Below are 25,376 nucleotides of genomic sequence, written 5' to 3' on the forward strand. Positions count from 1 at the left end.
TAGAGTTTCTTCGCTGATTTCTAGAGTACCGGATCTGCAACCAAAGATCGAATTGGTATCCCACTCCTGACACCTTTATACGATACAGTTTTCTGATTATGCAAGATATCGATATCGTCGAGGGTCGACTTTCTAACGATATTATAACATAAAACAGGGAGAGAGAGAGAGAGAGACTTCTCTATAACAACACAGATAAATGAAATATCGTAATCTTACGATATCGACGATTATCTATTAAATGTGGCTTCGTGGGTATAATAAATTTTTATTATTAATTTAATGAGATATACAAAAATTCGGACCTTTCACTTTTTACAGTGAAATCGTTTAAAAAATCAAATACGATGTCAATTAATCTTATGTGACCAAAATTATTTTCTTATGTGATTTTGAGATTAAAGAATTATCTGTTTTTTCTACACCCTTCGCATAGCATGGAAAGTATGTCTTTTAACAGAAAGTATGTATCTTTGGCTCCTATAAAACTTCGTTAATTATATCTTTATGCCTAACAGGTTCTTTCATCTTTTAACTATTTTATATTAAAATATTTCTTTTTAGTCATAAGATGAAACAAAATTAGAGTAGAAGAGTCAGATAGTGAAATATTAAAGGAACGTCTGAAAGAGATAGAAAGAGAGAGTAGCACGATGACGAAGTGACAAGAAGAAAGGAGAGAATTTTACCAAAGAAATGACCTATCAACAACAGAAGTAGAAAGAAGAAGGGATGCTTTAGAGAGTAAAATAGGCGAGAAGAGAGAAATAAAACTACAAAGGCAATGGCTGTGCAGTAAGAGAGAAAAATCAAAATATAATCGAAGATAGAAAGAAATCGAGAGAAATTGACAAAAACGTCAAAATACCTAACAAGAGAAAGAAGGAATATACTACTACCATCGTTCTATACGTTTTTGCATCTTGAAATTTTCCAGTTTAGACATTAATATTCTACCGAGCACTGTTGCTCCTTTAAATTGACGTATCTAAAATTTTCAACTAATTTCGGTTAAATGTATAATAGTAGGGTTAATAGTAGGGTTTCCCTCCTTTTTACGGTTAGTTAACTTCTGGAAATTTGAGCATTCGATCTGATCGTTAACGGTTGATCGGTCGATGAATACTGCCTCGGTCCTTTCTGTTTCGATCAGAGCTGAACCACGTGTCTAGGGAATTAGTGCATCATTGAGGATGATACAAACCGATTGGTTTACGTACTAAAATTGTTCGCTATCGATTCACGGCCGAATACGTGATCGTCGAAAAGGATGCTTTTATCAAAGGGACATCGTAATCCGGAATGCAAAGTAAAATTTTTTGATATACACTTTTTACACCACACATTTATTTACGTTTCAATTTGGAATAGTCTTTTAAAAAGAGAGTTCTCCGATGTTTCGGTCATTTTACTTGTCCGATTCGAAAAAACGATATGATTCTCGATACGAGTATAAAAGTGGTCATAACGTAAACCGGAATGGAAAAGAATATTTTGAAAGTTAACAAATATCCTATCAATTAGAATTAGATGATCAAATTTTCATAAAAATATAATGTATAGTTAATTCGTTTTCGGACTACGGACAAAACGAGATTCGATAAACGAGCCAAGAATATCGACCAACGTTTTTCTCGCAATTTGTCAGCTTATCAACTCCTCTGAAAACACGCGGCGAAATATTAAACTGGCCTTTGAATTTCAATTCGACGTTATTCTAGTTCCGTGGTTGGAAATTAGTTGGGAATATTTTTATAAACGGTCCGGGGAATATGAAATACCATGCATATTGTAAAATAGGATGAAAATTGTGGCGTACGTGAATACACGCATGCAAACTTCTGCATAACTGTTTAAATGCAGATGAAGCAGAGTGGACGTTCGAATAGAGTGATTTAAATCAACTAACCCCCGCTAGCTCTGGCTGACCTTATATGTAGATAATACTGGTACGGGTGGCAGTGCTCATAAATCTCGTAAGGAAATTTCAGTAGAAAGAAAAATAGTTCTCGGCTACAGTGATTAATTGATTTACGAGCCACGAGATGCGCTTCATTGTATATTAGTCTCGCTATATAAGCATGCATGATCTTATATAATACATGTAGTAGAGGAGTTCCGTTTTAACTGCGCGTATCGTTGGAAACGTATTAAATTGGAAAGGTGGAACACAAGAATTTTGAGAACGCGAGCTAGACAGCATTTAAGACATCACGCAAACTAAACAGTTAAATAATATACTGCTAAAAGCGTTTGATTTACCTGAAATACCGTCTATTTTTCCCCGTGTTACCTCATACCTTTTTAATATAAGATCAAATAATATAATAATTTAGCGATACTCACAAATATGATTATTATTTCGTATCGTATTTTCGAAACAGACGCGATATTGATTCTGAATTTCAGCTCACAGAGAAAATTAATAACTTTCGAAACACGAATATCGATTCTTAGAAACGTAACGTTTAGAGTTAAAAGTTAAAAAATCGAAAACTTATTTTTCAGTATTTCGTAACGTTTAATTTGCGTTTTAGAGATTCATACGACTTGCATCTCGGACGTACGCGAACGAATATATTAATCCAAAACTTATAACAAACTAATAATCGTTATAAGTGGATGGTCAGTGCGTAGCTGTCGTAACTAGATACGTGGGAAATAACTTTTGAATTATAACAATGTTACGGAGTACTAAGTATGAATTTCGATGAAGCGTTGATCGGCTACAAAATGATAAAAGTCGAAGGCAACATTTTTTTCCAACTAGTTTGCAAAATAAGTTCCCAATAAGCTGGCGTAGATGGAAAAGCATTACGACTATATTTTTTTCGAGTGGAAACAATATCGGCAATGAAGAAAAGTGTAGATTTTTATGTTACAATCAACCGGTATGTGTTGTAGCCGATATCCGGGCTCAGCAATACCCGGACAATAGAAGCCAAATGAGAGTTGTACGTTGCGGCGACTCTGCTGGACCGACACTCACCCTCCGCTCCTCCCATCGTACCAAACCCTCGCTAAACAGCTTTTCCTCCATTTCTTTAACTAAATGTCAACAAATAAATTTGCAACGCGTCATTGGCTAAACTTCAACGTGCGTTACAGTGTGCGTAATATAGTATTTCGATTTATTGACAGCCACTCCTGTCTATTTTCATACCGTCCTGTTGCAATAAAGAGTTCCTTGACCTGCGAAGCGTCGCACAAAATTGTTTAGGTACCGCAGGAAAGAGAACGAGGGAAGAACGGAAAAGGCAAAGCTTGTAACGCTTACGTTGCCGTCCTTTTTTAATACTTTGAATGTCCAGAAGGTTGCCGGGATAATATCGGAAGGTTGAGATTCACAATGGTGTAAAACAAATCGCTGCTAGTTTTCGTAAAACGGTGCTCTGCGCTTATTATTACAAAACATTCGTTATATTTTTCCCTGTCATGAACAAAGTATCGTAAAAATCATACTGGTATGTTTCAAATTTTGCCGTAAATGTCACAGTAAAAGAAAAAGCAAAACGAAATGCGGGAACGAGCTGATATTACCATGTGATAGTAAATGCTTGTTCTTGCAGCAGTCTTGTCCTGTCGGCGACAGGAAACGGAAAACTTCGCATCGTTCGGAGAACGTTCCTTTGTATCGCTGATAATTCGTCGGTCGGAACATCCACAGTCTCGTTCGTGAATTAATTAGCCAAGATTAATTCTTTGTCAATCGATAGCGAAATTAACGGTACTGAAAAAATTGTAATTTAGTTGCCACAAAAATTTGCAATCCATTTCGATGCTTTTTATATTCCGTAAAAAATAAGTAGAATCGAGCAAAATAGATTGTTCTCGATTTTATATTTATTTTATACAGTTATATTTCGTTTCACGTTTCACTATCTCGATTATTGTATACAAAATTCAGTGCTAAACACTTCTTGTACCATTGCGCGAAAATTCTTCCCTCTATTAGCTCGTGCAATGGAAGGTCTACTATACGTATAACTTGTATAAAGAACGTTTATCTCATAATCGGTATTACCTCGCACTTTGTCTCAAATATTTTGAAACTATAACGTTAAAGAGTATTTATAAGAGTATTTAAAATAAACAGTAGTACATGAATTTATTGTCAGCAGTGGTTTGTAAACTTTACGAATTTAATGGATATTTGTATTTCCTCGATAAACATTTTCTGGATGAAATTAATGGTAGGAGAATTTGGTTACTCGAGGCAGGGAAATTGATTAATAATCTACGTAATAGTAATCATAAAGTTATTGTATAATCTGCCAAGTTTACCAGTTGGAAAGTACCATAACTTGCACATCAGTTGGAGAAATTCCCTTTTGCAAACTTATCACGTCTCGAACTCTGGCGATGCGTGACTTAAGTACAACCTGGAATATTCGTGTTAGAAAAGACGGTTTACAAGAGTCAAAGGTACTCACGGTTCTCGTGAAACTGTTTTTAAATCATATCAAACGGTTTTAAAAAAGCACGTGCATCGAAATGATAATACAGATCTGTATGCATATTTATATATATATGTATATATACGTACGATATAGTGGCTCATGAGTATTTCAACAGTTTAAACAAATTTTTTATGGATACAGCTTGCGTCTTGACGAAATGAAACAAATAATTAATTTCGTGACTGAACGATTCAGTCTATAAGAAATCTAGAGAACGAAACGAGAATTTCGTAATAGTGCTTATATACTGTTATTAGTTAAATATTATCTGCAGATATATTTTTAGCCTAAGATTGAAAACTTTTTATACGTTCTTGAGAAAGTTTAGATAAGGAAGTTATTTTTTAAGGTTTGATCGAAAGAGCATAGTTGATATATTATCGATTTTCATAGTTGTACTCAATTTTTCAACGTTATTCGTTATTATTTTTATAATCACGCTCTCTTCGTTCTTATAATTTTATAACACGTAGGTTACAGAACCGCGTGTATGTACGTATATTTCCAGACTACCGTTTCGTATACTAATAATTATTGCTGAAATGCAAAATAATGGGTTATACACGTACACGTGTACACACGTGAAAGCATAAACCACACAGGCTACAAATATGGGGTATAAACGACGATTAGTGGGCAAATTTTCGGCATTGTTTCATTGGAATTCGGTATTATCGTTCTATAACATCGTTCCATTGTTCGTATTGCCTTTGACTTGGTTTGAAAATCTGTTGGTGATTTTACGATTATTGAATTCTGCGAATGTCGAAATTAATCGTATTTATACATTATAACATATTTCCTACGTTTTTCCATTTTTGCGAACTCCTTCGAACCTTCCGTATTTTACTATTTAACGTTGACTTTTAATTCGTTATAATTTTTAATATCATGGAAACAGCGTCAATTTAAAATTTATGTAATTATTTTAGAGACCGTACACTTTGCATCTGTATCGCTTTCCATGTATAGGTATTGAACCAAAATTTGACACCAGTTTCACCCAAAACGATACATTTATCGTTTAGTTAATTGATAATCGTATAATAATTGTGAACGAGTTAAATGTACGATTATATGTACAATAACTTGCGATTCGACGTAAATTTTGCATTCTATTAAGTTGCCAATAATCTACGACAATGTTTGATGCGATTGTAAATAATAAAAAATGGAGAAGAATCACAATTCATGGCGTCGATCGTATTCTTCGCGATAATTATATTCACCGTATTTCGTTACCACTTAATACCATCTACATAATGTTATAACGATACATTCCTTCGTATCATCTATAAATTTCACTGGCGTACATTTTATTTATTACATTCATCGCGTGACACTCTACACGCGACCATCGCCGATAATTAATTCGAATTCCTCCCGTTTAATTTGATGCTGCGAAATTATTTAATGCGATTATCGTTATTTCAAGTGCGACACCATGTAATTTGATTCATCCTTGTAACCACCTGCGCATGACATACGTGTAGTATCGTGGACGAAAGGCCTGGGAAATATCGGGCGAACTATGAACAGTGTCGCGAGAGCCGAGGCGCCGTCGGGCCCATCAATGTGTCATCGGTCTTTTCAAGTGCATAGTTTCGTGGAAAAGACCTACGTGACCCTGGCCACGAGCGTCTGTGGAACACGTGTGCGGTGGGCCTAGGAAAAGGACAACAGAATGCGACAACGGCCAGAGGGTCAGTCGAAAAGCAGAGCGCGAGTCGAGAAACAGAGTGCGAGTCGAGGAGCCAAGTGCGAGTCGAGCGGAGACGGAGGTTGCGAGTGGCGTTGCCGAGAGAGTGTGGATTGCGCTGTGTTCTGTACGTTTGGTATGAATAGTTCAAATTAATCAACAAACCGTCTTTTTCTGTCTGATTAACATCTCTATTGTCCACGTTTTGTAAACATATTACATCACGATATTACATATTTTTGGGGGCTCGTCCGGGATTGGACAAGACAGAAAACGAAACGGTTTAACAGAGCTATTCGAGCTAGTTGTGAATTTACCGGTACGCGGTGCGGTAAAAGACGATATCGTTGACTGTTTAAGTTTGTGTAGTGTGAAAAATGGCAAACGTCGGGGACGAACGATTGTCGGGTGAAGAGGGTTCGACGCTGGAGGAGCTGAGGAATAAGCTCGCGCGAATGAACCTCCCTATATCGGGTGCGAGGTCAGTGCTGATTGCAAGGCTGAATCGGGCGTGTAGGGCTGGACAATCGTATCCTAAGGGATCGACGGGTGGTGAAGAGCTAACCGGTCAACGAGATTTAGAAAGTGTACAGAGAGCTGAGCGTGATTGCAACGAAGGTGAGGATGTTGAGAAAATGAATACGAAGGAGTTGAAGGAGCGCCTCGCTAGTTTGGGTTTAAAAACGACGGGAAGAAAAGTAGAATTACGCGCACGGCTACGAGCGGCCATGGATGGTAATGACATATCGTCGGAAGAAGAAAGCGACGACGAAAGTGAGGATGAAGATGACAGAAAAAACGCCAGAGGATACAAGAGAGGTACGCGAAGGTTGTATCAGGACCGTGATGAATATTGTCGAAGGGCATGCGTTGGTTCGACACTGAGTTTTAGAGACGTCGAAGATGCATTAGAGTCGTTTAGTGGCGACAAAGGTGAAAATGTCGAACGATGGTTCGAGTCGTTCGAGGAAGTCGCTGATACGTGCATGTGGTCGGATGGGCAGAAGGCAGTCTGCGCGAGGAAGCTGCTGAAGGGATCAGCGAAAATATTTGCGAGCTTCGAGTGTCATGCCAGGGCTTGGCATGAGTTAAAGAGGGGGCTAGTGAAAGAATTTTCGAGGAAAGTCAACAGTAGGCAAGTTCATCAGAAACTTGAAGAAACAAAAAAGGAGAGTGATGAAGCATGTTTGGCTTACATGTACCGCATGCTCGAAATAGCCAGCCATGTGGACATGGAGGAGGAAGCAAAGGTGGAATACATAGTGGATGGAATAATAGACGACGAGAACAATAAGGCTGTATTGTACGGCGCTACGTCAATCAAAGAGTTGAGGAAGAGGTTAGTGATGTACGAAGAGCAGAAGAGTCGCAGAGCAAAGTCGATTGTGAAGTCGGCTAAAACCCAGAAGAACGGGAAGCCCAGTCAATCTGTAGATGCAATGAAGAAAAGAAGATGCTTCATTTGCGGTAGTGAGGATCATCTAAGTGTTAAGTGTCCGGAGAGGGGAGAAGGTGTTAGGTGTTTCAAGTGCAGCGGATTTGGACATATTGCAGCGAGGTGTACGGCACGACCGAAAGAGACTTGCGTAGTGTCAAGATCCGAAAAGGGGAAGTATGTGAAGGAAGTGGCGATAGATGATTGTAGGTTTGTGGCACTAGTGGATACGGGTAGTGATCTCACGTTCATTCGATCAGACGAGTATGCGAGGTTAGGGTCACCACCGCTAGGTAAATGCAAGCTTAAGTTCGACGGTTTTGGTTCCGCTGGCAATGAGACCTGGGGTGAATTCACTAAGGTAATGACGGTTGATGGGTGTAAACTGCCAATCACTTTGCACGTTGTCTCAAACAAAATATTGACGAAGCACGGCCTGTTGTTAGGCACTGATTTTCTGGATCAGGTAGAGTTACGGGTTAAACGAGGCGAAGTGACTTTCTTGCGGCTTGACGAACAGACTAACAAAGACGTGTCGGATGTGTTTAGAGTTAACGTGGTAGAACAGACTGACGAAACAGACCTAACACACGTACAGGAACCGCATTATCGTGAAGCGATTCGAGATATCATTAGGGGGTATAGGCCGGAGAAGAAGCGAGACGTCGGAATAACCGCAAAAGTAGTTTTGGAAAGCGACAAGCCGGTAGCGCGAAGACCGCGAAGACTGGCGCCGTCGGAAAGAAAGGAAGAAGATGATTTGATGGAAGCGTGGACAAACGAGAGTGTCATCAAATCGTCAGACTCGGAGTATGCGAGTCCGATAGGTGTAGTCAGAAAGAAAGATTTGTGTGTGCGTGTGGCTAGATGGGCCTTGTTACTAGGCGAGTTTAAGTATCAGGTGTGTCATCGGCCGGGGAAAAGTATGCAGCATGTAGATGCTCCGAGTAGGAACCCCCTGCCGAGCACTATGTATGTAACGGAGAGTGAAGACGGGCTGATTGCACGGTCGAGAAGGACACAGAACAAGGACATCGAAGTCCGTAGGATTTTGGACGCCGCAACGTGCAGTCAGGCCGATGGGCAGGTAGTAAGAAACAATATTTTGTATAAAGAGTGTAAGGACGATGTGCTAATAGTAGTATCGAAGGCGATGCGGGCTCAAGTAGTCAGGCAAGCGCACGAGCGTGGGCATTTCGAGGTTACCAAAACAGAAGCTATGGTCAAGAAGGACTTCTGGTTCAAGGGGTTACGCGAAAAGGTCGAACACGTGGTATCCAACTGCCTTGACTGTAGCTTAACCGAACGAAACATAGGTAAGCTAGAAGGGAACCTGCGAAATTACAAGGAAAGAAGAAAGCGTGTGAAGCAGTACCGAAGGAAGGACCCGCACACACCTCGATTTTATGAAACCTTGGGTCCTAAACGCCGAAAGTGACGCATCTGATGACAGCGAGATAAAAGGCAACATCTGAGGGCAGATGTTATTGCAGGATGGCCGAATGTAGTATCGTGGACGAAAGGCCTGGGAAATATCGGGCGAACTATGAAGAGTGTCGCGAGAGCCGAGGCGCCGTCGGGCCCATCAATGTGTCATCGGTCTTTTCAAGTGCATAGTTTCGTGGAAAATACCTACGTGACCCTGGCCACGAGCGTCTGTGGAACACGTGTGCGGTGGGCCTAGGAAAAGGACAACAGAATGCGACAACGGCCAGAGGGTCAGTCGAAAAGCAGAGCGCGAGTCGAGAAACAGAGTGCGAGTCGAGGAGCCGAGTGCGAGTCGAGCGGAGACGGAGGTTGCGAGTGGCGTTGCCGAGAGAGTGTGAATTGCGCTGTGTTCTGTACGTTTGGTATGAATAGTTCAAGTTAATCAACAACCGTCTTTTTCTGTCTGATTAACATCTCTATTGTCCACGTTTTGTAAACATATTACATCACGATATTACATACGTAAATATGTAAATTAAATAGGCTATCGTGTTCGGATTCTGTTTGTTCGCAAACACACCATCATCTTCGAGAATGTACATCTACCGTCCGCTATTTTTTCTTCGTCGTGCTACAAGGTAATCAGACGATCGTTGTTATTACGATCGTTTCTATTGCAATTCGTTGCAAATCCATTTCCGCCGCCAACTTACCTTCGCGTTTGTTTCGCGTCGATTCTTGGCGAGTCAGACTCGTTCCAGTTCCATATACCTGTAATATCGTGATGTAATATGTTTAGAAAAAGTGGACAATAGAGATGTTAATCAGACAGAAAAGACGATTGTGGCTTAAATTGAACTATTCATACCAAACGTATAGAAAACAGCGCAATCCACACTCTCTCTCGGCAACGCCACTCGCAAACTCCGTCTCCGCTCGACTCGCACTCGGCTTCTCGACTCGCACACTGTTTCTTGACTCGCGCTCTGTTTCTCGACTCGCACACTGTTTCTTGACTCGCGCTCTGTTTCTCGACTCGCACACTGCTTTTCGACTGCCACTCTCTGGCCGTTGTCCCATTCTGTTGTCCTTTTCCTAGGCCCACCGCACACGTGTTCCGCAGACGCTCGTGGCCAGGGTCACGTAGGTCTTTTCCACGAAACTATGCACTTGAAAAGACCGATGACACATTGATGGGCCCGACGGCGCCTCAGCTCTCGCGACACTGTTCATAGTTCGCCCGATATTTCCCAGGCCTTTCGTCCACGATACTACATTCGGCTATCCTGCAATAACATCTGCCCTCAGATGTTGCCTTTTATCTCGCTGTCATCAGATGCGTCACTTTCGGCGTTTGGGACCCAAGGTTTCATAAAATCGAGGTGTGTGCGGGTCCTTCCTTCGGTACTGCTTCGCACGCTTTCTTCTTTTCTTGTAATTTCGCAGGTTCCCTTCTAGCTTACCGATGTTTCGTTCGGTTAGGCTACAGTCAAGGCAGTTGGATACCACGTGTTCGACCCTTTCGCGTAACCCCTTGAACCAGAAGTCCTTCTTGACCATAGCTTCTGTTTTGGTAACCTCGAAATGCCCACGCTCGTGCGCTTGCCTGACTACCTGAGCCCGCATCGCCTTCGATACTACTATTAGCACATCGTCCTCACACTCCTTATACAAAATATTGTTTCTTACTACCTGCCCATCGGCCTGACTGCACGTTGCGGCGTCCAAAATCCTACGGACTTCGATGTCCTTGTTCTGTGCCCTTCTCAACCGTGCAATCACCCCGTCTTCACTTTCCGTTACATACATAGTGCTCGGCAGGGGGTTCCTACTCGGAGCATCTACATGCTGCATACTTTTCCCCGGCCGATGACACGCCTGATACTTAATCTCGCCTAGTAACAAGGCCCATCTAGCCACACGCACACACAAATTTTTCTTTCTAACTACACCTATCGGACTCGCATACTCCGAGTCTGACGATTTGATGACACCCTCGTTTGTCCACGCTTCCATCAAATCATCTTCTTCCTTTCTTTCCGACGGCGCCAGTCTTCGCGGTCTTCGCGCTATCGGCTTGTCGCTTTCCAAAAGTACTTTTGCGGTTATTCCGACGTCTCGCTTCTTCTCCGGCCTATACCCCCTAACGATATCTCGAATCGCTTCACGATAATGCGGTTCCTGCACGTGTGTTAGGTCTGTTTCGTCGGTCTGTTCTACCGCGTTTACCCTCAGTACATCCGGCGCGTCCTCGTGACCGTCGGTCTGATCGTCGAGTCGTAAAAATGTCACCTCGCCCCGTTTGACTCGCAACTCTACCTGGTCTAAAAAGTCGGTACCTAAGTGTAGACTGTGTCTTGTCATTACCTTATTCGAGACAACATGCAGAGTGACAGTAAAGTCGTACCCGTCGACCGTCATTACCCCTGTGAACTCGCCCCAGGTACTATTGCCAGCGGAACCAAAACCATCAAACTTAAGTTTGCAGTTTCCCAGAGGTGGTGATCCTAACCTCACATACTCATCCGCTCGTATGAACGTAAGGTCACTACCTGTATCCACTAACGAGACAAACCTGCAGCCATCTATCGACACGTCCTTCACGTACTTTTTCCTCTCCGGTCTTGAGATTACGTAAGTCTTTACTTGTCGCGCTGTACAATTCGCCGCCACATGTCCAAATCCGCTGCACTTGAAACACCTAACACCTTCTCCCCTCTCCGGACACTTAACACTTAGGTGATCCTCACTACCGCAGATGAAGCATCTTCTTTTCTTCATTGCATCTACAGATTGACTGGGCTTCCCGTTCTTCTGGGTTTTAGCCGACTTCACAATCGACTTTGCTCTGCGACTCTTCTGCTCTTCGTACATCACTAACCTCTTCCTCAACTCTTTGATTGACGTAGCGCCGTACAATACAGCCTTATTGTTCTCGTCGTCTATTATTCCATCCACTATGTATTCCACCTTTGCTTCCTCCTCCATGTCCACATGGCTGGCTATTTCGAGCATGCGGTACATGTAAGCCAAACATGCTTCATCACTCTCCTTTTTTGTTTCTTCAAGTTTCTGATGTACTTGCCTACTGTTGACTTTCCTCGAAAATTCTTTCACTAGCCCCTTCTTCAACTCATGCCAAGTCCTGGCATGACACTCGAAGCTCGCAAATATTTTCGCTGATCCCTTCAGCAGCTTCCTCGCGTAGACTGCCTTCTGCCCATCCGACCACATGCACGTATCAGCGACTTCCTCGAACGACTCGAACCATCGTTCGACATTTTCACCTCTGTTGCCACTAAACGACTCTAATGCATCTTCGACGTCTCTAAAACTCAGTGTCGAACCAACACATGCCCTTCGACAACATTCGTCACGGTCCTGATGCACCCTTCGCGTATCTCTCTTGTATCCTCTTGCGTTTTTCTTGTCATCTTCATCCTCACTTTCGTCGTCGCTTTCTTCTTCCGACGATATGTCATTACCATCTATGGCCGCTCGTAGCCGTGCGCGTAATTCTACTTTTCTTCCCGTCGTTTTTAAACCCAAACTAGCGAGGCGCTCCTTCAACTCCTTCGTATTCATTTTCTCAACATCCTCACCTTCGTTACAATCACGCTCAGCTCTCTGTACATTTTCAAAATCTCGTTGACCGGTTAGCTCTTCACCGCCCGTCGATCCCTTACGATACGATTGTCCAGCCCTACACGCCCGATTCACCCTTGCAATCAGCACTGACCTCGCACCCGATATAGGGAGGTTCATTCGCGCGAGCTTACCCCTCAGCTCCTCCAGCGTCGAACCCTCTTCACCCGACAATCGTTCGTCCCCGACGTTGGCCATTTTTCACACAACACAAACTCAAACAGTCAACGATATCGTCTTTTACCGCACCGCGTACCGGTAAATTCACAACTAGCTCGAATAGCTCTGTTAAACCGTTTCGTTTTCTGTCTTGTCCAATCCCGGCTGAGCCCCCAAAAATATGTAATATCGTGATGTAATATGTTTACAAAAAGTGGACAATAGAGATGTTAATCAGACAGAAAAGACGATTGTGGCTTAACTTGAACTATTCATACCAAACGTACAGAAAACAGCGCAATCCACACTCTCTCTCGGCAACGCCACTCGCAAACTCCGTCTCCGCTCGACTCGCACTCGGCTTCTCGACTCGCACACTGTTTCTTGACTCGCGCTCTGTTTCTCGACTCGCACACTGCTTTTCGACTGCCACTCTCTGGCCGTTGTCCCATTCTGTTGTCCTTTTCCTAGGCCCACCGCACACGTGTTCCGCAGACGCTCGTGGCCAGGGTCACGTAGGTCTTTTCCACGAAACTATGCACTTGAAAAGACCGATGACACATTGATGGGCCCGACGGCGCCTCAGCTCTCGCGACACTGTTCATAGTTCGCCCGATATTTCCCAGGCCTTTCGTCCACGATACTACATACCAAATACCTGTGAAAGTACAGCCGGCGAAAAATATACACGGATTCGAATCGTCGCGTCGTCGACACGACGGAACATTAGAATATCGAATGCGTGCAGTTTCCCCGGTATGTGCGTCGTTGCGTGTTGTACAGCTTTTCCTCTGTATTTAACCTACTCGTGTCGCTATTCCCTTTAAATTTTCACCTAACTCGTGTACCATTGCAACATTAATTCATTCAACGTAACAAATAGAAACAACAAAGGAGAAACGATGTTACGCGTTTCGCGTTTGTGAGCTTGATAATTACTACAGTTACCTTTGAATTTGAACATTTCAACAGGGAAGTTTCAAATTTGCCTTAAACTTGTCGCTTAAATCATATTTAATTATGTTTGAAGATCAGAGGAGAAAATCATGATACGTGTGCTCACTTTACCGCTAAACGGAAGAATTTTAGTACGATAGGATCGAAACTGAAGACAACCTGTTAGGACCAGATCTATAACTCTTTTAAAAATAGCTGACAAATTGACGAAATTTTACGAAAGTCAAAGATACAATTATTAGGACAAGCAATGTTTTAGTGCCTCCGATGCCATAATATTATTACGAGAAATATTTGTCAAATTTTGAAAAGAACAAAAAAATATGTTTAATTTCAAAACCAAATATACAAACAAATGTTATAATCGTTACGACGCTAATTAACAGCGTAATGAACTTTGAAACTGTTTTCTCGTAAAAGGTAAAGGAAATGTGACTTATTATTATTACTGTTATTATTGTTATTGTTGTTGTCGTTGTTGTTGGTGTTGTTGTTGTTGGCGATGTTGTTGTTGTTGTTGTTATCGTTAGTGTTATATTCATCTATTTAATACGTATGCATCAATATGACTCACGAACTTTCCCTCTAGTCTTTATTCGATGATTGTATCCTATCGTACTGATTTTATTCTGTTCGATCTTATTCTAATTCGTTTCATTTTAGATTTTTATTTTAGGTGTTCGATAATGTAGCGGTCATTTCCGAGACACGGTTAAATAATTTAATACTTTCTTTGTCCACATTTTAGTTGCGCTATTGCTTCCTCTTTTAGCGTTCCGTAATCCATTCCTAATTGATCGGTCACTCACGATATCCAATTTACATCTGCCCTCGTTCCTTACTAATTGTCCCGAATTGCTGCTTCTATGTTTCGTACGATAATGCATGTATCGTAGCTGTGAAAACAGCGAAAGAGTTATTTGCGTTCGTTTATTAAGATTCTATACGCGCGTATGTATTTTATAGTTTCCATTTACTATTACCATCTATTATTGCGTGTACATACGATCCAAAATATTTAGATATAGAAATATCATCGTTACTCATAAAAAACATAGTCCGTATAGAGTAACGCATATGTTAATCCTTACTTAACGATCCGAACAATTCTAAGAATAATGAATAGAACAATGAATGAATGAATAATGAATGAATAGAACTGTTACGCCGCGCGACTCTCTGCCTGGCCCAGGTCACACACCGCGGGCCAGACGGACACCAGAGGTCCGCTCTTCCGTACGGCGTACCCTCAATAGCCTTAAGCACCGTCCATAAATCATAGATTTACGAGAAAAGGTCCTTTAAACAAAACAAACAACTGGTCCCGAGGAGTTTCTAACCACTATTGTCTACCACGGCAGGACAAGGGAAAGTTGTTTTTTTGTCACGCACGCGGCAACTTTCCCCCCATTAATAACCTTCTCTCGAGGGCAGTTAAGACCCTTCGTTTGAGCAATTAAAAACGAAGGCTAATCCCTCGCTCTCCTAAATAACATCGGCACGAACAAATCCGATGGTCCCGTGCGCTAGACTGATCCTTAGCCTTCCTCCGAGACAGCATCGTCTCCCAAGACCACTGATTTCACATCCTTCGAACGGTCAACATCCTTCGAGCGGGTATACACACCCGCAGATCAGTCACTCACTCATCTCGTACATACGCACCAGTGTAACTATCCTCGTTATAAGTTGTGGAATAAACGGTGACCTAACTTACTACTGTGTAATATTCAATCAACCACCTCTGTTATCCTACCCGAAACAGGGGAACGACTACTTCGCGGCGTTGATTCACCGAATCGTAGCGAGAATTTACGCCTCTCGCTGACGCGTTTTCCTAGCGACCGCGTCTCTCCGCGATCGGTCGTAACAAGAACAATGTCTATTAATAGAAAATAGATAATAGATATAGGGCAAGCAATTTCGTTCTGACGAGTGTAACAACATGTTCGTAACGTTTGTGTAAAGTTTCTTTTTTCGTCCACTTCCTTCCTGTGCAATCTATCGAGCGAAGATATTAATCATCAACTTTGATATACGACACGTGGCACTAAATGTGTACAACGCCCAGTGGCGTGTCACGAAGCGATGCAGATTTATTGTATATTAATTTGTTATTTTAATTAAACCTAGTTGGTAGTCTTCGTTAGGAAGATCTATCAGGTTCGTTGCCAGACAGTTCGTATGGGATTCGGTATATACCAGACTGCGTTTAAGATTCGTCATGCTATCGTGTTCTGCCATTTTTCGATAATCTTTAAATTTCAGTCACGCGTCATTCTCCATATAGGGCAGACGTACGTTCAGATTCGTTTCGACACATTCGTTTTACGTAATAACAATTTATACAAATAACAAATAACTGCCAGACAAGTTCTAATTCGAATTGTAAATTGTAATATATACTGACTTGACGACGTTAACTTCAATTTTCCATGTTCTCGACAAGACTGCTATTTCGTTAAGCCGTGATTGTAATTTGTCCGAAGCTTCGCTAGATCGACGTCGGGAGCTAGGATTTCTGTGTCATCGGTATATCTTCCGTTTATACAAAATAAACAGTTCAAACAAACCTACTAAACACCAGCTTAACAGACATCTTTAATCTACCTCCTTCTTGAACGTTAATATCGTTCAAGGTTCGCGATCTCAACCGAACTGTTGCAACCCGACTGATCGCCACTTAGTTGATAGGTCGCGACAACATTGTTACACGAGTGGATCGCGATCACGAATACGATTACAAGCGCTTGAACATTAGCTATGTTGTCAAAACAAATTCGATCCGCTCGGCTGCTATAACGCGCGTCTATTTCTGTAAAGTGAATTAATTCCGCTAACAAGTCGGAACTATTTTTCATATAAATGCGAGGATATATGTACATGTTATATTTCATATAAATACGAAAAAGGAGCGTGTTATGTTATTATACGCACTTGGATAGACTGTAAGTATAATTTTAATTAAAAGCAGGTATAAGAAAAACTTTCCTCATGCATAGTACAAAATGTCGGATATAAATTTCATTAAAGAAAGAAAATTAAATTATTTTCGCTGAAAACTTGAGACAATTGAAATAGAGTGCGAATTACGTACAATCCTTCGAACGCAAGACAAAGAACTAATTGCCAATTAAGGAACAAATCTATATTCAAATAGGCAACAAATTCCTATGCAACTGATCGAAGTAAACTATTATAAAGGTTCGATCCTCGAGACTCGTGTAATAGCTGCTGACTCTAAATTAGAAAGAATTCGGCACGCTGTTCATAGTGCTCGTAATTCGCGACGCGCTAACGTATCCATCCTTTCGAATGGCTCGCAGACCTATTTTGTCTCGCAGATAAGACAGCAGACCGCCTTTTCCGCACGTTTCGCGGTGTCCGTAATTCATAAAAAGGAAATGTCTTCTTTAATGATTTCGGCCAGAGACGTTATCTTGAAATGAATATAAGAGGACACGCTCGCTACGGAAAAACAGCTTTACAAAGTTAATGAAACGGGCTGTTATGACAAGGTTTCGGCTATTAAACTATGGACGAAGTGAGGCGAAGAAGTTGAAAAAACATACTGTTGAAAATAGGTTAAATTTCTCACGTACCGTCCGAGTTAAAATTTTATTTCTCAAAAACAGCGACTGTTCTTGACCGTGGCATAAACGAAACCCTCTGAGTTTCCGGATATAACGCTCAACAGTTGCTACTAACTCTTACCAATATGAACTCATAAATTTCACAGTATCGCCTGATAATTCATTATCAACGAAACAAGACGACATTGTTAAAGATCTGAATTTAACACCATTTTAGCAATCAACGTGTCTCAATTATCTTTTCCTTCGTATGTAGCATGAATATCTTGGTTATCTCAACGATAATAATTATTTCCAACATTCTTCAACAAAGATGACGTAATAATGCGTAAGCAACGATATTATCCTCTCAAATAGTACTAAAGCGAAGAAGACGTTAACGATATACATATGCCAATCTAGAAACTAGCGGGTAGTACGTGGCCAGGATTCTCTCTCGGACTGCTCGCGCGCCGCATTGTGTCCCTTTTTTCGCATCGGTCCTCGGCTGGTCAGTCGCTCATGACGTCCAATTCATTTTTGCATTCGTTTCGTACCGATGCTTGTAAATTGGACTTGCTGTAATTCAAAGAGAGAGAGAGAGAGAGAGAGAGAGAGAGAAGAGAGAGAGGAAAACCGTGGGTTTGGACCGGGTAATCTCGACCAAACGCCAGTCAGCAAATGTCCGTGCTACGTCCAAAACGATACGACGCGACGTACGCGTACACACACCAGTGCCCTCGTGTATGTAGAAAACGGAAAGAGAGACAGTCGGATGACAGAGCGAGGAAGGAGCCAGGGACAAAACGAAAGGGAGAGAGATGGAGAGAGAAATTCGAACCGCTTTGCAACTACCTCACAGTCACGGGTGCATGAATATGCTACCAAGGGCGCACACATGACTGCAATTCACCAATAAACCGCATATTAATCACAGCTGCAGAGTGACATTTTGTGAAGCACCGTCGACTACATAGTGAAACGCGTACAGATTATAATATAGAACGGTCTTCTCCGGAATAAAAGGATTAGCGATATTCTTATCGCTTCGTAACCGTCGTCGTCAAGGACTTCGTTCCTATGAAATTACGACGTACGCGCTGGATGATACGATGCGACGAGCGATTGCGAACGTCTTAGATGTTGTGCGATGATTCTTCGGTTAGCGAGTCTTAGTCTTATCGTTAGCAAGGTTCGTATATTTATTAACGAACGAACGAGTAAATGTTTCTGTGTTTTGTGATTTTCTATCGTTTAATTACTATTTTCCTTATTATCGGACGTTATACGGGTTATTCTTTAAAGGTATTTCGGAACAAATGTCCGAACATGTTCACGAGCCTGTGTTTTATTAATACAATCTTAGCTTTATGAAATAATTACGCCGAAAATGTGTGTGATATATACCGATGCAAAATATATGTAATTTAAAGCTTAGTTTGTGTAACAATCGCTAATATCAATGGAAATATTCGAGTTTGGTAAGCTTTGTAATGAAACTGCTGTCACGACCATAATAGAATACCAATAACTTTGATAGCATCTTTGATGGTTGCGAATAGTTGGAGCACTTACATATAATATCGAACACGTTAATATGTAGCACGCCGTGAAGGTTCGCTTGTTGATTCAAGATGAAAACTCGTTAATGTACAATACAAGACTCAAAGAAATTTCTATAGAAAATTTAATTTACAATGTTATTTCAAATTATTTCTGGACTAACGGAAAATTTTATTTTAAACGACGCTATAAATTTACATTTCAACTATTCTTTTTCAATAATTTTATTTAATTTTCAAGAACTTGTACCGTTAAGCACGCCGATCTGTTTTTTATAATATTCATAAATAATAATCGTTTGTTTCCGTTGTATACAAAATTATATATATTACAACGAAGATTATACTTTAAAGTATAACGAAATTATAAGTATACGCTATATATTTGTTACTATCACAAAATAGAAATAAAAGCATTGATTTTGTCTAACAAAGTGATTTTATAGCGTGTATTATTATTCTTTCATCGTTTTATTATAAAATAGGATATACAGATAAAAGGCAGTGATATTAAATAAAATATGTAGGACTTAACTAAATGTATAACAGTATTTTCTTCATCAACGTAGTATCGTACACCAAGTATTTGTCATTGGTATATTTCTATCTGTAAATGTTACCATTGACCTGTTGTTTCTTAAGTTTACAATTATTTCGCCGAATCTCTTCTATACGCAAAGCGTATCTTTCTTCTTTCCAATAAATTTACTCGAAGGAAGAGAAATAAGAGACGATTAAATTCTATATTTTAAACTTCGTATTATTTCTTTCTCCAAAAGTATTCGTACACGTTATTCTAATAATTATTCGATTCTTCAAACCTTTGTTATTAGTCAACAGACACTTTTGTTCTGTCTATTAGTCTTCTTATTTAAGAAAAACAGGATTAACTTTCGTCGTTTATAATTTTAAAACATGGAACAAAAAAGTAGAACTTTTGAGCGTACAAAAGACTGCCTTTATTAAAATAAAAGGCTACAAAATTTTTCTTCAACGTTGGAACATTTTAACAATGGCTTTATTATTCCTGCATACGTTAGGAAATAAACATATTATTGTTATATATATTGTTTATATATATAAACATATTGTATGTTATATATTCTTTATTTAAATAAAAAGTGACTCTTCTTTTAAGTCTACGAAGACTTGAACGAACGTGATTGTATATTTAACTTCCGGTTGAAACGATCGATGCGTAAAAAATTTATTTAAAATAAAACTAATCGTATCCCGATTGAATCGTCGCGTAGCTGCTCGCAACAATTTATACAATATATCTCTACCTCATTTTTCCTTCCAACGTTCCTATCTTTGCTTTATCAATCCATTACTTTTTCCCTTCTCGCGAACGATTCTCTTCGTCGATCGTTCATTTCTTTGTTCAATTGGCTCAACTATCTATCGATTCTCCGGATCTCTCCTTTCATCTTTATCTTTTTCTCTTCCGCCGCTTCCGACAAACATGCGTTGTTAACACGTAACTGTTTACGATCAGATGAAACGAATGCACGTAATTCCGTTTGATTCGAAGCTGGACAATCCCCCTGCTCTGTTTCTGTACCGGAGCCCAGCGTTGTTCGGCCGCTGGATTGCTGGAAAAAGGAGATAAACGAATTACCCCGTTCGCCAAACAAAACTTCCATTATTTGTGCCGGCGTGGCTCAGTTCGTTACGCAAGACTGTGCCTGCCTCATTCTGTTCGACGCAGCTTCGACGCAGCTTCGACGCAGCTTCGACGCAGCTTCGACGCCCCGGATCGATGGTCGTTCGAAAAACAGGCCGTTGCTAATACTTTCCAACAAAAAAAAAAAAAAAAAAAATGCGCTGTTCACCGAAATTCTCTCGTACAGGTGCATGACACGCATTCGCGTGTAGCTTAGACGCGAAAGGGCGCGCAAGTAACTACTTGCGTAACCACGAAAATTGGCGTTTCATGGTCAAGCGTCGATACAAATTGGCGAATGATTTGTTTCGATTTCGGTTTAAGCTCGCTGTTTGTTAGTTCGCTGAAAATACTGTAGGAGCTTCGCGAGTTAATTTCTCGCGGTATTATACGTGTACATTGTGGCTCTAAAGTTTAGAACGCTCTTCGTGGAAACGATGGAAACTTTTATACGTTATTTGTACCGTTGCAGTTGAATCGGCTGCATTTTTAACGAAAACGTCGATGTTCATAGCGTTGTTGAAAATGATATGAATCGGGATACGATGTAACCATGTTCGGGCACATTTTATTTGAAATAAAGCAAAAAAATAGCAATTTGAAACAATTAATCGTTTCAATTAATCGATTATTCTGATTTTAACAATAACATAGAGAAAGTAACTTCACTGTGTTTCACATTCGAATAAATTATTTGAAATAATTATTAATAATATACCATTAAGTATATATGTGTAGAGAAAAGCAGTACTTTGGAGAAAATATTTAGAAATTTGTGGGAAAGTCTTTTAGGAAGCTAAATTTCTCTTTTCAAAAAATAACAACGGGAAGATTTATCTTTATTTTCATCGAATTAATCTTTCACGTTTAATCGTCAAGAATTTAGGCCTGCATGTGCCACTCAAACTAATTGGAAGATTTCTTACGTAGCTGCCGCGAGCTCCATTATTTTAAAGACAAAGCTGTAAAGCACAATGCTCTATAGACGAAATTCGCATAAAATGATTACTATACCTATTGAATTCGTGTCTATTATTTTTCTATTTATTTCTATTTAATCGCATTTCTCGTGTCAGCATCGGTATAATTCTACTTCTTCGAAATTTCGCCTACCCTAAATTATTTCGATTGATTCAGTTAGCGGTTAATTAGTAGCGCGCAGCAAATAATATTTTAAGCGACGCGTATTAAATGGAAGATCGTGTTAAATGAAATATTCGACGTCCCCTATAATTTTTCAGAGAGAATATCGGTTTTATTCTTCTTGACCTGGAGAAATATTAAAGTTTACACGAGAAATCCGGCTTATACATCGGTTTTTTCCGAACGACCGAAGGTCTGCTAATTAGCCACTAGATCTCGTTTTTTGCCATCGTTAGCGGACAACAGAGGCTCTTGGCCGAAGATGGTTAGAGTCAATGTAAGACCACTCGCCTTTGAGTGGTGCTCGAAATTGGTTTTAATTAAATTTCAACAATACGTTTCCCTTTCGCGCTCTACCGATCTAAGCGAGTTATCGATATTGTTCCAGCGAAATAGTTGTTGTCAGAACCAGTCACGTTGGATTTCAGCGGGGCAAGCGATTTTAATTGCAACGAAAATAATTACTCGCAATTAGTTGGCGAGAGAGTGTCAAGTATACTATATTGATTAGCAAGGAAACGATTATGATTTTCTTCGCTCTCTCCTTGAAAGAAACGCGCATTCGAAGCTAATTAAACGGTTTCATCGAGCAGTTCTACGAAAAAGTTTCGAACCGGTCGAAACGTAAGAATCCTCTTATTATTATATCCCAAAAAGTTAATGGCATTTATCGACAACCGATCTTATCGTTAGTTTATATTCTCTTTCGATAATTTAGATTCGTTGCAGGATATTTAAAATGGTCAAAGAGTTTATAGGATGGGATAAATATAAAAAATAAAACAGGACGTTCGATCGACTTAATTATCGATCTATTAGATTTTAAAGATCGAGTATTTTCATCGGAATTTTCCTATCTCGATAGCTCCACTCTCCAATATTCAGAGAAATAAAATTTTATAACTGTATCTTTTGTTACTGTGTAGTCGAGCGAAGCAATCTCCAATAGCGACAGAACACTCTGTGAAATACAGTACGTGATTGAAACCTATCAATTTTTAAGACCGAATCTTTCGAAATTCATCTTGTATTCGCGTTTCGCCATTCATTTCCTACAGCTTGCAGGCGTACATTCGATATAGTCCATTGATACAACAGCCACCCCATTCTCTACTCTTTCGTACAATTTTTATTACGCATACATATGGCCTTTCCTTTTTGCCGGCATAATTGCCATCAAGGCGGATGAAAAATTATCGTTTCGTCTAAAGGAAGGTAGGTATATTTTGCGATGGTAGACAAGTTTTCAGTTTTCTGAATGAATTCAAAGTACGAAGAAGTATAAAATATATAGTCATCGAATCGATCTTCGTTCAACGTTGTATTTTTCAACTACATTTTCCATTACATACGACACAACTAATTATTTTTTCAATTAAATATTCAATATTATTCGGTGATTTCGCTATTTTATTAATGCTATCCTTTGAATCAAATGCATTAAATGCGCTAATACAAGTAAATTAAATTAGATAGTCGAATAACTACCGATAACGATAGTGAGAATGGAAAACGAGTCAGACGTTCTATGATTTTGCCCAACCAAAGACAGCACAAATTTCAATCTCTTGCTCTAATCTCTTTGTCGTATGTCTCGTGAACTTTACATTTTCTGTGTTTACTATACAAGCGATATGCAACATTTTACAAAATGATTAGGTCGAAAAGCGGAAACCTAGTGAAGCGTAAGTAGCACGTGTAGCGTATCTACCATTACCTTTCTTCAACTTTTCAGATTCCGAATTCTTTTTATTTCTGGATTCATGTCACATTTCCTAGAATTTTATGTATAGATTTTATATCGCATCTCGGCCATTTTACTTTATCTTCTGCGTTATACATCGCGGCTTTTAATAAAGCACAAGGTTACTCGATTCGATATTACAACTCATTTCACTTAACGTTGCATCACGTTTTTACGAATTAAAGAAAACTTCTCGTTTGATGTGTCACAAATCAACTGGAAATAGTATATAGTTAAAATTCAGAAAAAATATATACGTTTTATTACCATGTGCATTACGAATTTGATAATTCGTTCGGATTAAAAATATTCTTCGAATACGAAGAGCACAGCTGTGGGGTATTCGCGTACTGTTTTCCACGGAACAAGTACTTATACGATCTATGCATATAGATTGATACGAATATCTGTCTAGGTGCGCGATAGGTTGACCTGCGTTCAGTCAAGCTCATTAATATGCCTTTTGCACGTCTTGTCAAAAAGTGCTTCCGTTTTAGATTCGTAGATCGCATAATTCGATGGATAAGATAGATAAGATAAATTATAACCTCCGATTATTTCATATAGGATTCCAGCTCATATAGGATGTATACCGCCGTTAAAATATCAGCATCAAACGTATAAAGTTGTTACATAACTTTCGTCTACTGCTATGTTCATCTTTGAATCGTGTATAGCAACGTTTACAGTCATAGGAATTATTTCGTAGTCGGTTTTCGAGCATTTCGTTATCATACGAATACGCGAGAAACGTTTGAGAAGGAACTAAATGATGTTTAAAAGTAGACATGTGCTTCGACTACGAGAGCAGATAATTAAAGTAATTAAAGTAAGGTTGTAATTTGTAACCAAGACCTGTGGTATCTGAAGCAAATGAAAGAAGTCTGGTAGCATTTAAGGAGAGTCGAACAAAGTAGTGGTGTTCCGGAGATCGCTTAAACGTCAATTAACATATTATATTCGGGTTTCGAAGACCTACGTCGCTAATGTGATAATACATATTCAAATAAGGCTTTCGCATTTTACTAGGGAACCGTTCGAAGACTGGCACGAAGGAGGTCGAGGTGCGAGATGAAAGATCGATAGAATAAAAGACAGCGAAGTCTCCGTTGCTCGAGCAATTACGTTAAACTACATTAGACATCGTTAGCTTAATCAAGCTAAATTAGACTTGGTTTAATTAATTGAACTGTATCTTTAAACTCTGCCGGAGAAGTACAATGTAATTGTATGACGTGAACTAAAATCGGTGCTCGTGCGAGTCTTAAATCGTCGATGTTCGTTATGCCCATTATAAAGAACGGTATTACATGTCGCACACGTGTGATAGCTTTATTTTAATTGCATAATATTAATAAATATTAAATATTAATCGACGTTCGATTTTACTTTAAATATCGTTCAACATGAATTTTCTTCGACAATTTTGATTACGTTAATCAAGCTATAATTAAGCGGCCTGTACACACGCGCTTCTACGGGAATTAAAGTCAACCTTTATTCTTCCATGGAACGAGAATGAAATTTTCATTTGCCAAAGCGTAGAAAACCTGCCCAATTATCTTACGATCCCGACAAAAGTTCTGGCACCGTCGCTGTTACATTTTCAAATTAGTTGCCTGGCCGATCGCGAAGCTATTTTATTTTTACAACTTGGAAGAAGATTAATTTTTTCTTTCTAGCCGGGTCAGGGTCCCGTCGTAAAAACCCTGCGTATAATTTCACGCAGTTTCTCTATGCACTGATCTGTACAGGAGGGTTCAACATCGGGTCGAATTGAAATTTCAATTTCACGCTTTATCGATTTCACCATCGATAATTGCAAATTGTGGTCAATCTGTATAAGAATCAGCAATCGACATAATTATATAATACGTCGAGTGCACCGCGAGTCCGTAATTACATT

General features: G+C 39.9%; 2 long non-coding RNA genes across 2 annotated transcripts in view; one reads left to right on the forward strand and one right to left on the reverse strand.

The window, feature by feature from the left end:
* The window catches only part of LOC143304331 (uncharacterized), a 67,438-nt gene that overhangs the window by 15,791 nt on the left and 26,271 nt on the right, over positions 1-25,376 (forward strand). The window lies entirely within an intron of this gene.
* Positions 20,146-25,376, reverse strand: part of LOC143304330 (uncharacterized) — a 47,314-nt gene continuing 42,083 nt past the window's right edge. The window contains exon 3 of the long non-coding RNA XR_013061047.1: positions 20,146-20,512. This is a non-coding gene — a long non-coding RNA (uncharacterized LOC143304330). The remainder of the gene's footprint in view (positions 20,513-25,376) is intronic.

Source organism: Bombus vancouverensis, unplaced genomic scaffold (genome assembly GCF_051014615.1).
Source record: "Bombus vancouverensis nearcticus unplaced genomic scaffold, iyBomVanc1_principal scaffold0030, whole genome shotgun sequence".
In the NCBI taxonomy this organism is placed as follows: domain Eukaryota; kingdom Metazoa; phylum Arthropoda; class Insecta; order Hymenoptera; family Apidae; genus Bombus; species Bombus vancouverensis.